Source organism: Chaetodon auriga, chromosome 13 (assembly GCF_051107435.1).
Source record: "Chaetodon auriga isolate fChaAug3 chromosome 13, fChaAug3.hap1, whole genome shotgun sequence".
In the NCBI taxonomy this organism is placed as follows: domain Eukaryota; kingdom Metazoa; phylum Chordata; class Actinopteri; order Chaetodontiformes; family Chaetodontidae; genus Chaetodon; species Chaetodon auriga.
This window is the reverse complement of record NC_135086.1, coordinates 10,972,192-10,988,483: the sequence shown is the minus strand read 5'-3', so window position 1 is coordinate 10,988,483 and position 16,292 is coordinate 10,972,192. Positions and strand designations below refer to the sequence as shown.

At 41.9% G+C, this 16,292-nt stretch overlaps 1 protein-coding gene across 1 annotated transcript in view; it reads left to right on the top strand.

Moving 5' to 3' along the window:
* Positions 1-573: 573 nt before the first annotated feature.
* The window catches only part of tmem198aa (transmembrane protein 198aa), a 30,224-nt gene continuing 14,505 nt past the window's right edge, over positions 574-16,292 (top strand). The window contains exon 1 of the mRNA XM_076747054.1: positions 574-1,044. The gene's annotated coding sequence lies outside the window, so the exon portion shown is untranslated. The remainder of the gene's footprint in view (positions 1,045-16,292) is intronic.

Sequence of the window (16,292 nt, the reverse complement as noted above, 5' to 3'; positions counted from 1 at the left end):
GAGGGAAGTAACAGGCAGCAGCACAAAAAGCTCTCAAAAGACAAGGCCACTACTTATGTTTTGTTTTCCCCCTTCCATTACACTGGATGTAATTATATCTCAGTTGCATAATCTTGTATGAGAGCGAGCTTACCAGAAAGCCCATTGCATGTGAGAAGCAAATGGTTTAGTGTGCGGAGGGTGCGTTTAAGTGCGTGGTGATTATACAGTTTTCAGTCCGAACAACAAAGAAACTGCTTTAAATGTAGAGAACGTCAATTAAGTTGTTTTGTACGCACCACTTGTTAAAACAATTATTTTTAATCATATTTCTGACGACTCTAACGCTTTTCCCTCTAAATAACATACCGCAAATACACCCTCTTTGCATCCTGACCCCCCTCTCTCTTTCTTCGTCCCCTCTCTCTCACTTTCTCCCTCTCCCTCCCCTCTTCCCTCCTGTCTCCCCGTCTCTTTATCCCCGACAACAACAACATTTGGCCACGAGTCACCAAGCCCATTCGTTCCCATACATTCACATGAATAGCTCCTCTCCACCCCCCTCTCGCGCTGCGGGAATGGTTTAACCCGTTATATCCACAGTGCGCGAGACAGACAGCACAAAGGGAGCGCGGATACTGGTCGCTCAAGGCGGATAAAATGAGATAGTATGATGTAAACATGGAATAAAAACCGCAAGAGAAGCGTTTCCATTTCCCGTCGCCCCGCTCCACCATTATCGGTGTTCAATATTGCATGAGGTGCTGGCTCACAACAGCGCGTCTGTCTGGACACCGAAAGGCAGGCAGCAAGTGAGAAATTGAAGCCAAGAGTGGTGGAGGAGAGGGAAGAGGAGTTGAGCTTTGTTTCATCTTCGGCTTCGGGGTTGTTGTTTTTTTCTGGAGTTGCTCGCTGGTTTTGGACCGAACCTGGTTCACTGAGATCATGATGTTGGGTTTTTCAAGCTGACCGAGAAGACAAGTGGAGGTTTTCTTCCTTTTATCTGGTTTTCTTGCCACTTTTGGATGACAAAGGAAGAACACGCTAATATGTTGCATTTCTGAGGTGAGTGAGTTTTCTTTGTTCACCTGAAAATGAGTTATGTTAGCATAGCGCGCAGATTGTTGAATGGTCCGCCCGCGCGACACCAGAAGAGGAAGAAAAGTGTAACGTTTTGTCCTGTTATCTCCACCCAACAGCCCCAAATTTCCTCCTGTTAAAATGGTTACCAAAGGCTAATTATGCTGCCCACAACCGTGTGCGCATCACTGTAACTGCCTTTGAAAATGAGACACATGGAGGGCTGCCTCAGCTCCGCTATTGTTTTCCCTCTATTGTTTTCAAACCGTTGCTTTAACGGAACATTCGGTGCTCGAGCGCAAGGCACGAGCGCTTGGAGCCGTCTCAGCGGTCGCGTATCACTGGCAGCGAGATGAATCCTTCATGATGTGTGGGAATTAAAAATTTAAGGGACTAAACTCTGAATTTGATACCCGTGTGCATAATCGGTTTGGACAGCGTGTAAACACTGGGAGGCAGATTGAATTCGCAGTCTGTGGAAAGTCACGTGCATCCATATCCCATCCGTCTATCTGTCAACCGGTTTCAAACAACGCAGCTGCGTTCAAAGCCGTTAGGAGTTTATCCAGAAACAAAGCACTGAGAGAGAAAGAGGGGAATTTCTTTCTCTCGCTGGATTTCTCTCCACCTCCTCTCTTCTTCGGGGCACAGTAATAGCACATGAAACATCTTCATAATTAGTAGTTTGCCCGTGCAAAGAAGTAATTAGAGGCAGCAAGCCTGCTGAGCAAAGTGTGCAGGCATTTTACTTTTATTTCTTTTGTTAAACATTCAAATGTTGTCTTTGTACCACATACTAGTTCTGCTCTGAAAATGGCATAGCCTGAACTTGTGTGTTTTCTCTCTCCCACTTCTGCAGCTTAAGATAACATTATTCATAAAGGCATCAAAACGAAATAATTCAACATAAAAGGAGTGCAGTTAGCTGCTTCATTCCCTTTTTTTTTTTTTTTTCTTTTTGGTACGGCTAATGCATTTGGTACTGCGTGTGCTGCAAGCAGGAGATACACAAACCAACACCAGAAAAGACTGTACATATATACTTTGATGTTGCAGGAAAGATGAGAAATATGGGTGATGCAAACACCATAAAGCAGCAAGTACGATTGCACTGTTATTTGGCTAATATGAGCTCCAGATTTATAATTACAGATTATAATGAACACTTTGGCCCTCTCAAGGCATGAAAAATGACCAGGCGCAGCCTATTAGAAAAAGCAAAATTATGTCCCCGAGCTGGCGCCCGCTTGCGATATAATGATGGATGTGAAGGTTGTGTGGTATTTGAAGAGGATGCAGAGGAAAAGACGGCATGGGGGGGACGTGTTAAGAAACCACGCATGCAGCTAGCTACCAACAGTGTGCTTTTGTTCGGCCGTGTGATGCATTGAAGAGTGCACTGGTGTCAGCCCACAGAGGTCCTTAATTTGTAGTGTAATTAAATCTTTCAATAAGACCATCCTTCAGGTTGTGATTCATTGCCTGGGCTGAACTTTGAAACTGTGGTCTTGGTGTTGTGAAATGAACATCAGTGGATGAACCCACATTTGAACTGTTCAGCAAATAACAGAGCTGTCTATCATATCTTTTTCCTCTTTTTTTTTACCATCATTTATCAGATAAAACGTAGCTAAGCATGCCGTTTTTTGTTCATTCAACCCAGTGTGCATGAAGCCTTCTACTGCAGCCCAATGTGCTGTTGGGGGTCACCCAACAGGCCAGTGTTACAGGAGGAACTGAGCAAAATAAAAGTGTTTTTAACATTTACTTTCATTTCCAATGATGTCCAAATGGTCCAGCCTGCAGTTTTCCAGTCAGAGCTCCATTTCTCTAATATGCTGAATGGTACGACCACTGTAGTTACTCTGGTTGACAGGTGCTATTCTCGTGCACTGTGCTCTACTGATTCACCCATGTTTGAACAGTGACGGCTCTTGATATCACATTTAAATCTCAGGGTCATGTAATGAACGGTGAAGGTAATGAGGAGACAGTGAACGGACAGGAGGACAGTGAGGGGATGGAAATGTGATAACGCACCATGCACTGGCATTCAATCCCACACCTTTAAAAAGTCTATTAAAACTGTTTGAATGAGGCCCCGATATGGTGCTTTGATGATAGTTATATAACTCTAACCAAGAGCCAAGCAGTCCTCAGACTTAGGACTTGGGCCAAAGAGACAGGCTCAGAGTTGATGAGAGGTCTGGCCAGAAGTCAAAGATTCTGTCTCCTTATGGCATCTTACCTTTGTCCAAAGCATGGAAAGTCTGGTGAGTGCTAGGATTTGAACAGCCACAAGAACAGTAGCTTCATTTTCCATCTGAACCTCTCCAAAATTCAGTGTGAAGAGGAACATTTTCAACCTTGTTTCAAGTAATTGCATCCGTCTTGTATTTTAATCAGCATTAAGATAGACCATCAGATAGAAAAGCTTTTATAGATCTCAGAGTTGAGGTGAGGATGGGTACCAGAGAGACTTTCATTCATACAATTCATGCATTGCCTGTGTTGCTACGCACCGACTGCGCAGTGCTTTGACGACAGGTTATGTAAGTGCAGTGAACATAAGCTCAAAAGAGTCAGACTCAAGCCTGAGCACAAAACGTCTACAGGGGCTTCTCTGTCTGACAGAGCTAGTCTGCAACAGGCCTCACTGTTTTTGTTATATATTAAAGAGAAAGATGGATGGGAGGTTAAAAGAGGGCGGACAAAGAATGAGTGAGGAAGGACTGTGAGTGAAAATGGGGAGTTATTAGAGCAATAAATATCAAGAGTGAAGTGAAAAGAGAGAGCAGGAGGGAGGAAAATGTAGAGGGGGCAGGGTTATGATTTATGAAAAGTAAGGAACTCAGATGAATATATATAAAAAAAAACGAAAGTGAGGGAAATGGCCTTCAAGAAGAATCATCAGGGTGGAGAAAGAGACGGGGGGAAGGAAAGGGGGGAAGAGTTAGACGAGAAAGGGGGAGCGTAAAAGAAGAGGGGTGAGAAAGGATGAAGTCGATTCTAATCCCCTTAATACACACCAGTGCTGTCCTTCCCACCGGCACATTCGCATTCACGCACACATACACACACCACACACGCCCTGTTCACAGTACTGGTCAGATAGATTACTGTTTGTTGTGCAGCTCACCAATAGGCTCTCTGGACATACGTTTAATGATCTGAGCTCTATGTGCTGAATGTATGGCGGTCAGGACGCCATCAGTGTAATGAGGACAGCATCAGGTTGAGAGCCACCAGTTTCAACCAGCTCTGACTCACAGTGTGTAAAAGCCCTTTGGCAATGTGGTGTGTGTGTGTGTGTGTGTGTGTGTGTGTGTGTGTGTGTGTGTGTGTGTGTGTGTGTGTGTGTGTGTGCACGCTGTATATTGGCTTGCAGCTGAAACAGTCTCTCCATACTGTGTAAGCAGACACATCTGCTGCATCTGCCAGCGTTTATGTTGTAGATACCAACAATATCTGAAAAATGTGTGCATGTGTGGGTGTGTGTGTGGGTGTGTGTGTATTTGCAGATGCAGAAGTTTGTATTTGTGTTGTATGTACAGTGAGAGCTTTATGTGTTGACTATTAAGACATCCTCATGAGTATTATGGCTAATATTGAACTTAAAGTGGAGATCTCAAAGATTTCAGTCCTGGTTTGTTTGGTGACTCCTGTAGTTGATGGTGTTAACAGCAAATGTGCTTTAATGCTGCAGGTCACACAATTCTGGTGCAGCAAAACAAGCTATTGTTGAATTATAAAGAAGTCAGGCAATAATTGGCCATTTTTTCCTTCATTCTGTGAGCAACCAGGATCTGATTTTATCCTGCACACAGCATGAGTCTGCAGACAGCAGGACACAGTGAAAGGGGTTCGTTACCTTGCTGAGAAGTTTGAGGTTTGCAGCCTGTCGCCTGCAGCTCTTCATCTAACAGCTCACTGTGGCTGCTCCTTCTTGTTCCATTACTTCCTGCAATATTTCAAACCAATCTGCTGTCAAGAAATGCTGAAAATGACTGTTGTCTTGCTTTGTGGAAACATTTCGATAAACGATAGCAGCAAGTGCAAAGCTCACTGGCAAACACACTGGTTAACTTAATAATGAAAGTCAACTCGTGTTTCACCAGTTAAATGCTTTTAATATGAAGCTGCAGCAGTAAGAAATGTTCAGTTTGCATTAGCAGTCACTTAATAAGGCACCTTTTCCAGGACTGTCAAGACACCCAGTTCATTATACTGCAAATATATAAATATTGCAGCGCTTTCATCAGTGGGGCTTAGGTACATTCACCACTGTGTTACCTCATTTAGCGATACATAGTGAATTAACAGACATTAATTTTAATGAAAAGTAAAGATTATAAGTTCAAATCTGCTCAAGAAATCAATTAGATTATTGGAGATTCAACAATGTCATATAATAACAGTGTGTGTATATACATGTGTGTGCCAATACAGGCAAATATCAACAGATAAATAGAGCAAATTGAGTCAACAGAGCAACAACAATGTAATTATTCAGGACGAGTCTACAGAGAGACAGAGCTGTGAGCAACACGGGTAATAGAAACAATGAAAGTCAGAAGACATAGATTCATACAGATGAACTGTGTATTTGTATGAGTGTTTGTGTGCATTCCTGTATGAGTCACAGATGAAATATACAATTATAACTCTTCTTAGGTGTATTTACTTTACTTGAATATTGCAATATTGCAATGCTGTTTACACTTTAATGCATCATTCATAATGATCCAATCGTATAGAAGAACACAGTAGTGATAATATTATATTCTAGCTTCAACAACTTGAGCACATTTCGCTGGTAATGCTTCTGCCAGTGTTTGCGATTGCATTTAATCATTTGTTGTGTACCTGTGTTTACTTCCGTAAAAGAATCTCAATGCTTCTTTCACCACTGGTGTTTGCACTATTACTAGCTGTGACACCTCCAGAGGAAAAAGTAATGAGAAAGTGTTGGCCGTCCTTTTTCTTTCACTGCTCGCTGAAAGCAGAAACAACCTAATCAAGCAGCGTGAAAATAAATATGTGGGAAATGGAGCCATAATGGTTCTGTCGCCACTCATCTGTGTGTCAAGTCGATTGACCTCAGTTACTTGAATGAAAAGGAACGTACACATAAATTCCTGTAAAAAGAGATCGCTCTGAAAGTTTCCTCCATTGGTGCATTTTAAGCGTTCGTTTTGATGTGCAGTCATACAGTTCTGAACAGTCGCTCCCAGCTCGTGAAAGTGACAAATGCATCCATGTGGGATGGAAGACCTCTGAGGCTCCGAGCAGGTTCAGTGTTCAGCAAGAGAGAAAGGGAGCGAAGGAGCAGAGTGGTTGAAAGCAGCCGTGAGATAAATGATGCTGGAAAGAGAGACAGTGAAAGACGGAGAATGAGCTGTAATCTGATGAAAGCCTCTTTACTCCCCTGTCACCTCACCTTCAGGCCACAAGCAATGACCAAGGCTTAGAGGGGGATCAATGCTGAGGCCACCAACACACACACACACGAACACACAAACTCTTCAGTTCACTTCACTTTAAGTGCCGGGAGACTGCCCATGGTGCACATGCAACATCTGAAGATAAACCTGAAATCACTGCACTGCAAAGCACGCTCTGCTCACCTCCATGCTTTCTTTATGAGTAGTTCGCTAAATGAACGGATTGATGCGGCTGGAGACGAGGACGTAACGTCCAGAATAGTCTCTGGACATACTTTTCTCTATCTCTGTTTTGTTTTTGTGTTTTTGTATGTGTGGGCGGGTGTGTGTGTGAGGGGTCTGTAGGTCACTCAGACATCTCAATAGACTTGTATCTCAAAGGGAGCGAGGGAGAGTGTGAGGAGAAAGTTAACAGCTCCCATACAAATCAGCCTCGTGCATTTAAACCTAATGACCCGGGCAACCAAATGACCCGGGCCAAGGCTGTTTCTCTGTAGCTCCCTTTATTTTGCAGATACAGAAAAGGCAGTTTATTAGGCAGCTTATCTGGATGCAGATCAGGAAATGATGAAGTAAAGTCTGTAAGCACTGAGAGGCATATAAACTGTTTGACTAAACATGTTACGTGATGTCTTTAATTGCACGTCACATTTTGTCTATGCTTATGAAAACATTGGAATTTGTAGTTATGCGATGATTGAAATGAAAAAAGACTGAAATTGGCAGAAAGGAAAGCAATTTTGAAACAGGGAGTAGGAGAAGGAGAAGAAAGAAGAAGACGACTCCACACACCAACATCCAGCATCTGTTAACTGTTCACTTACACTGTTTCTGCGATACTTGTATTTGCTGTACAAGCAGATTTTATACAGTGGCTAGTACAGTAGTTTCGGCGAAGCAGTCCATTAATTAAAGATGAAACAGTGGAGGCATTTCCAACGAAAAACAAGGCCATGTACGTCTTTCTGGTTACTATGCCAACTGACCGGGAAGCTGTCCAGTTTAACCACACACGCTGACTCGCTGAGAAAGAGGCCTGCAACAAACGATCTTCATTATCAATGGATTAGTCAGCGAGTTAATTCATCATTTAGTCCATTAAGTGTCAGAAAATAATCACAAGTTTCCAAAGCCCAAGGACTTCAATTTACTAGCTTTCCTTAAACCTCCCAAATATGCAGTTTTCAATGATGCAAATCAAACGACTACTCACATCTGAGAAGATGGAGATGGTGTAATGTTTTCCTTCTTAATCAATGACTCATTTTGTAGTTTTCAAAGCTTTGTGTCAGCGTTTTAAATGCACACATGTTGGTAACCATTGTAGGAAATGGTGCTAAATGGTTGAACTGTTGTAAATTACTGCATTACTGTCATGCGTAGCATACCTGATCACAGTGAAGAACATCATCCTGTGCACGTGCACTGTTCGTTTCTTAAGATCCTGCAGTTATAACGCTACATTTCAAATCACTGCCAAGCTCGTTATTGGAATAAAACCACTGTCCTCTTGGATAACATGGTAGAACTGAGATATTTTTACATTACATCTCAATGGAGTAACAGTAATTGCACTGTGAATTAATCCCTCAGTGTCTGTTTTCCAGCAGACTGCATGAGAACAGACGCTAGATAGGACTGTTTTGCTATATTTCTTTGATATCAGATCTGCCTTGAATCTTAAGAAGATTCAAACTCTCCAAGTCTCTTTCTGCTTTCCTGACAACACCCTCCTCTGACAACACACACACATACACACACAGAGGCACACACACACACACACACACAGTAGTAGTCTCCCCAGTGACAGATGGGCTAGATGGAAACACAGTCATCCTGTTAGTAACCATGACATCAGCAACACTCTTACTCACTGTCACATGCAAACTCTCGCTCTCTGTTTCTCTAAACTGGAAACGGAGCAGAGGAGCGAAGGTGCCGACAGATAGTAACGATGACAAGACCTATCACTGTCTCTTTGTTCAGAATCAAGATCCTAAATCTTACTGGGATGTGAGTCTGCGCCTGTCAGTGGGCACAGAGGAACGAGCCCACGGACAGTCAGGCGGAGAGACGGGATAAAAAGCCAAACAGACAGTGAGGAAGTCTGATATATATCCGCAGAGTTATACAGATGGTGAGTCAGACAATGCAAAGGCTGTTAACATGGAAGGATAATTCCAGTCTATGGATTACACATCAGCTGCCCAGAAACACTGACTCTCTGCATTCCTGTGTTAATAACAGCTGTTCTGGTTCAGCAATATTAGATTCATCAGCAACCTTGAGTGCTGATGAAAGAATTCGGTGGAGGTTGGTGTGTGGATGGCTATGTAGGTGTTCACGTCCTATTTCATGTAATTACATTGTTATAGTTTTCGTAGTGTGCATGGTCTTTACCGTTCAGCAGATGTATTAGATAGAGCTTTATGTCTTATAGGCTGTTCTGCAAAGAACAAGACTGTACTCACAATGACAACGTTAGCATGTTGATGTTTAGCACGTATAATGTTTACCATTTACTTTAGCGTGTTAACATTTGCTAATTAGCACCAAACACAAAGTCTAGCAGAGGTTGATGGGATTATATTTGTAGGTATTTGGTCATAAACCAAAGTATAGGACAAACTGAAATTTTGATCTGATAATTGCTGTAGTATCTTGTTGACCTCAGGGGAAAAGGCCTGATATCTCGGTAACAGCTTTAGTGGTATTAACAAGGTTTACCTCTGAAACATGCTACCTTAGACTAACCAGGCTTAATCTCCATCCTGCTTTTAGCCTACTGAACTATAACCCAGTGAACTCGCCTCCACAAAGGTTGTCTGATACAAGAATTACGCCCACAGTTACAACCACAATCTAATATTCTGTGCATTTAAAAATCAATATCACTGCTTCATACCAGAATTAGGAGAGACAAATGGCCATTTTAAACCCTCAGAGGGTAAGAAGTATCTATATCTATAGATAGATAGATAGACAGACATAAACACACACTAATCTATATCTATGTATTTATGTGTGTATATCTATATCTATATCTATCTATATTGATAGATATATGGACAAATAGATAGTCATGTAATGGTTTTTCAGCTTTCACCTCAATTCAGTAACAGTGAATCGATTTTTGTTTGTGTTGCTCATAGCTTTGAAAAACTACATTTAAAAAATTCAACAGCAGCATCACTTGTCGGAAACAAGCTGTTCCCATTACTCCTGAAAATCCACACAACATGCTGTCAAGAGTTTTCTGGGCACTGTTTCCTCACTAGAAGGTAGTTCCAGTGAGCGAGGTCTGTTTATTATCCAGAGTAATGACACCAAGGTTTCAGGAAAGCCACACCATTGTTGACAATTGAATTCACAGTCATTGTGTTGGAGTTTGGGCAGAACTCTCAGAGAGAAATATCTCAAACCCTGGACAAGTGAAACCAAAACCAATCTGTGTGCCCACATGTCCCTGGAACCTTGTATTGTGCTTGTATTGGAGCTGAATGCGAATCACAGCCAGGTTTTTAACTTTCACAAAACAACAAGTTAGAGAAAACCACTTTCTCCGACAGTCCTAACAATAAAATGTGTCATTCCTCTGAGTGAACCATGCGTTAGCCTCCAGGGCTTTGACTTACTATCACTTCGGTTGTATTGTTATGTTTCCCTCGCACAGAACCCCTAAAATGACCTGAGGTTTGGTTGTGTTGAGGATGACACCTCGCCTTGCAAATGGTGCAAAGGCAGGAAGCATCCTCAGGCTATTATTATTGAATATATGTTTCTTTCTTTCTTTCTTTCTTTCTTTCTTTCTTTCTTTCTTTCTTTCTTTCTTTCTCTCTCTCTCTGTCCAACCCTTCCAATCCCCACCCCGGAGAGCAGTGTGTCCTCGTTCTGGTGATGCTCTGTCGCCACCACTCAGTGTGGGGCCTCTGAAATATTCATGGTGACACACATACACACACACACACACACACACACACACACGCACACACCTAGAGAAACACACCGGCACAAACACTTTCAAACCCATCACCTTCTTTTTTTCTAACTGTCACTTTGCACATTTCAATGGAAGATTAGAAAATATAATTTTTCTCACAGCATGTTTGGGGAGGAAAAGCTTTATACATGCAAACACACACACACAAACACACACACACACACACACACACACACACACTGCACAACAGCAAAGACTTCTCTTCACATTCCACTGAGTTTCTGCAGAATTAAGTTTGATATGTGCTTCATATATTTGCCCATTTGCAGTTGCAGGAGTGTTAATGTTAATCTAGTCTACAAGTGCAAAATCAAGTCTTTATACACAGTGACAGTCATTCAGGGACAGCAGCATTTTCATGACAACTTTCATATCAGTTGCTGCCATAGATCAATGATCTAAAGATCATAGATCTGTAAAGGTCAGCACACTCACAGAGGTGAAGGTGAGGCCACACTGTGAATGGCAAACATAGTTCTGTGGTCAGAGCTGGTATACAGCAGAACAAATCATAAAAGCCTTATTACAGCGCCAGCAGTGTTCAGATTTGATCTGTGACCTCAGACTGTCTACTCATCTGGAGGAGAGAGGAACAGAAGCAAAACTCCAACAGAGAGCACATCAACACGCAGAAAGGTTATTACACTGCCAGCGGTTTTGATATGTAACCTCACATTATTGGCCTGTCGGGCTGACAGAGGCATGCAAGCAAGGATATGGCTGAGCGAATCATCATGTGAACTGTGATTCGTGTCAGAGGCTCTGTGGTGTGATTCAGTGCTCCCCGTTTGTCAGCAGGGAGGGAAAGCGAGCCTGTGAAACAGCATTTAGATGTTAGTTTCACTGCAGAGTTTGCATACTAAAGCTCTCAAGGGGAGCTGATGGAAAATGAAATCTTTCAGGTTATTCGGTGCAGTGGAAGCACTGTGTCTTCAGTTCCTACAGTATGTTTATTTAGATCTTCCTGCGTTATCTAAATACTTGCCTCTGATAAAATGTCTGTAATGATTCAATCCATAGTTCAGTTTCTGTGGGAATGTGGTGCCACGGTGAAGCAAATAATGTCTTTGCACCCAACAGTGACCGTTATTATTTGCTGTCTGTCACACAGGAACACAAACAGTAACACAGGGCTCCTCTCCTCTCTTGCGCTGATATTAATTTACAGTGTGATGATGTCTTCCCAGCATGTTTTTGAGGATGAGCACAGTCTGATAATCCCACAATGATTTTGGCTGCTTTTGAATGGCTAGTTGGCATGAATCACACATGCAAAACTGAGCACATCTGAGTGTTTGGAAGGACGCTGCAGTGCAAGTTATTACTGTCAGTGACAGTGGAGATATTCCACTGTACATTTCCTTATAATCTTTATATAAACCTAAACCTCACTGCTGGTAGTCACTCCATTATGCTCCACAGAAAATGCTTAAACACTGAGGATGGGACTGTTTTTGGCAATGATATACTCAGCAGACTCAGTTCACCCTAATGTGTTGGTGAATTATAAAGAGGCACTAGCTGAATAGGGTCGGAGGTCAGGACCGTCTGCTGCCAGGGGCCTCAAAGAAACCATCACGGATTGGCTCTCAACATGCACATTCCCATGGAGACCAGCCCCCCTTCCTCCCATTTGCGGAGTCCTTGTAATGCTACTGGTTGTTATAGCAACAGACTGGACGTGACATTGTTGGATAATATGTGCTTTTTTCCCTCTTCCTTGTTCTGACCTTATTGGTGCGGGCTGTTTTTAATCATGTCATCTCACTGTGGGTGTAGCACTCGGCAGAGGTCGGGTCGCCACAGAATCTGAATTTGCAAAATCTTCACACACTGAAATCCACATTCAGCTGGAGGAGTCGTGTGGTGCCAACTGAGGATGATTATTTTAGTTTACGGGATAAGGCTGCCGTGGAAATAAACATCGGGACAGCGCTTGGGACGGACGACATGGTACATAAGCAGCAGCATCATTTACTCTTTTTGCTCTTTATAATGAATTATTTTCTGTTAGTGAGAAATGACTTTGTTTACAAAGAAATTCATTTGCCTTTGGACTTTTGGATTCAAGGGACGTACACAAGAGAATAAAAAACAAGAAGAAAAATTGCAATAATAATCTCCTCCTCGAGACATTTTTCCACACCTGGTAAAGTTTTTCAATTTTTCTTTGTCAGATTTTTGGCAAATCGCTGCAGAGCCAACATTTAAAGATACTATACAGTAACACCTGGAGCAGTACAGAAAAGTCCATCAATCAGTCTCGATTGAATATTTATTGTCAAAAAAAAAAAAAGAGAGAGAAAGGAAAAAGAAAATAAGGGCAGCTTTAGAGACCAGATCCTCTTCTTGGCAGTGTGGTGGCGTCCTCTGTCGTGCATTCTCAGTTGGGTCTTCCTCCTGCGTCAGGTGCCTGTGGTGTAACTAAGCTGCAGTCTTGCTGCCAAAGGAGTCCGTCTTTCCAAGACAGGCAATTATGAATTGAAATTCCTCCAATTGCTTTTCAGGTTTTTTGACACCGCACTGAAGGCAGACAAACGCATTTTGTGTGTGTGTGTGTGGGTGTGTGTGTGTGTGTGTGAAATTGCAGATCTGGATGCAAGTGCCAATATCTACTATTTAAGTTTTTATTTATTTTTTTCTTAACTTGCTGTATAGGACAGCTATGTTTAACAGAGTGAAAACAGTCTGGCACATGCACTCCAGGTATGATTTGGATCCCGTAATAGATGAAGTATTTCTTAAGATTTCCTATTTTAAATTTAGGGCATTGTGCAGTCTTGGCAGATGCGTGCGCTCTCTTAATGCTAATGTTCTAGTTTCTAATCTATACTGTCAAAAGCTGTTTCCAGAAGATTTCTCTTAGCAAATGAAAATCAGTTGTCATGGAATCACAAGTGTGCAGGGCAGCGGGATGGTGTGATGTGTAGAGGGATCAATGAAGCAGACAGCGGAGTTTCTCCTGTCACTAAGTAACTAGCTAGGATTTGCCTTAGCATAGTGTTGCATATTATCCTCACAGTTGTTATTATGGTGCTTAACATTGTTGTATGCTACACCTTGTATACAAAATATGGTTGCCACTAAAGACAGCTGTATTCAGACACCATGTATTAATGCTAATCATCTGTTTCGCTCTGAGTCATGCAGTCTTGACTTCTCCCACACGGAGCATTGTTTACTGTACCATTAAAATGTTAAATACTAGCTTATAGTTCATCTTAATCTGTGTTAGTGCTTTCAATTCCGTATTAGTAGTGACAGGGAGGCCCAGAGGCACAGGCTCAGGTTGCTGACATGGGAACAGATCTGATAAAAGATGCTGCGGCTGGGGCTTACAAAGCAATTAAACAGAGCAGCAGACATGTCTTATTGACACCTGGAAACTTTGAGCAATTATTTATTGAGACACTCTAGTGATTAGATGCTGGCACCCATTCATATTATCGCTCGCTGAATGTCAGTTGTTAATTCTGCCATTAGATTTTTTCGGTGTACTGTCGGCTTTTTAATTTCACTTTGCTCATCTCTTGCCTCACTTCCATCATTGTTACACAGTTAGTTACTGTGAATGAATGCTGCTAGACCCTGACTGATGCTGTGTGAGCAATTGGTGATGTTCTCTCCCAATATGAGTGCAAAGATGTTTGAGACTGTACTTAGCCATTGCACTGTGTTTGAATTGTACTGACCACTGTAGAACTTGTATTTTTAGTCATTGCATTTCAAAGTGTCAGTTGGGCAATCGGACAATATTACGTTATGATTTCTTCTTGAATCCCACTCCTGGGTAGTTTTGTCTCCTCCAAAGCACACAACATGTCCAGAGGGGTTGTATGGCTTAAAATCACTGCTCTTGTGTGTGCCACAGTGCATCAGCACAAGTCAGAGCAGGCTAACAAGGGCTTATCTCACCTGTGCAATCAGACAGGAAAGTAAGTGTGTACAGTCTGTATATTTGTGTTTGTTCAAGAGTACACCCAGGAAACAGATGGAGAGTATGTGAGTTTGTCGTCTGTACTCTGACATGACAAGTGCAGTGGCCTGAAGGACAACATGGATTCAGAGTAACAGATTTTAAAAATTTAATATGCAGCCTGTAACACAGAGGCTGTAAAACAACAGAGAGGTTTAAGTGCATTCTGCAGCAGCAGAAAGCAGAAGCTGATTTGCTTGGGGGGTAGTATTACTGTATTAAGGCCAACTGGTTAGTTATCAGAGTCTCCATTGTCAGATGGAGACGCAGCAGGTTGCAAAAGGTTACAGAACAGCTAATGCACTTTTGTACAGGATCACTGGAAGTGCGAATGAAATGTACGACAATTTCTGCATCAGTATGCCCTCACTTTCAAGGTTTCATGTTCCCTCGGAAATCTGGGCCTTCACCTGACAGTCAGCTTAGATGCAGATAGAAGTAAATAAGATGAGAACAGGTCCCGTACAGATGACATCGGGAGTCACACATGGATAATGGAAATACCAGATTTGTGTGAAGAATAGCTTGAGGAAGTGTGTGTGCACGCCTACACCTATGCAGGAATGACTTAGCCTTGGCAAGAGATGTCAGGATGGAGACAGAGAGCAGCCGTGACAACTGCATAAAAGATGTACAGCAGGACTTGTTTCATCAGATAATGATGATGCAGAGTAAAACACTGCCATTGATGCCACCTCGAGGTTGCTTCCATTTAAAGGTATCAACCGCTGAATGGGTTTATGTACTGAGTAGGTCTTAATTTGTGTCATCTGAATGAATGAAAGCATTGGTATTTGGAGCCTGAGTAAGTCTGTGGTTAACAGTATGGGCCTATGATCCTTGAATCACACATATTATACTGTGACACATGAGTTTTGTTCCCAATTTACTGAAAAGGTGCTTTAGATTTTATTTTCATGCTGTTTTTTTCTTAATAAAACAAAGTTTATGCATTATGCTATTATGTTAAGGTTGGCTGAATTTGCCCTCAGCTATCTTCACATGAAAAATGTGAAACGCAGCTGACTTTGATCACTTTTATTAGCTGATGGCACAGATGCGACCACAAAGGCCCCACAGTTGATGCCCCAGGCACGTTTTCATCCTCTAAGAAAAAAGGAAAGGCTTGGCATCTCCGAGCAGCGTATCTGATCTAATTAATGTCCTCTGGGTCACCAAAAGACACAAGGAGATCAATTAAGAATAAAGTTGCCAATAGCGGGCTGTATTTTGTGACATTACATTGCTACATAACATCTCATTAGATGAAAGGTTATAATGTGCATTACACACTGGGTACATAAAATGAATTGGGAAATCGGTTATTGCTTATAACTGAAAAAGTGACATTGAAAGCTCCATTTGCCCAATGGCAGCATTTACAAATCCAAGTTAATTAAATTTAGCCAGTGGAGTCCAATTAAAGCTACAGTAGATAATCACACTGAATTATTGGTGCACTATAACCATGTTTTTACATTAACTTTTTGTGTTTGATTAGGTTAATAAATACAATGTATGATTTCTTTTTAATGCAAAATTAACTCACGCAGTCCTTAGTTTTGTTCTTCATTTGATTCAGTGTGTTTCCGCTGTTGCTCTTGTCTTTTGTATCCTAAATGGAAAGAAGTCTTCTTTTGTTCATCTCATGTAAGGTTTCGCTCGTATGTTGCTCTCATAGATCTACATATACCTCAGGAGTTTTTCTTCCTGACTTCCTACAGTCCTAAAGCCAAGTCAGGCTCTTCAGTTGCTCATGTTTTTATCTCGTTTTTATGCTTAAGTGTACATTCCAGTACTATCACCTTTATAT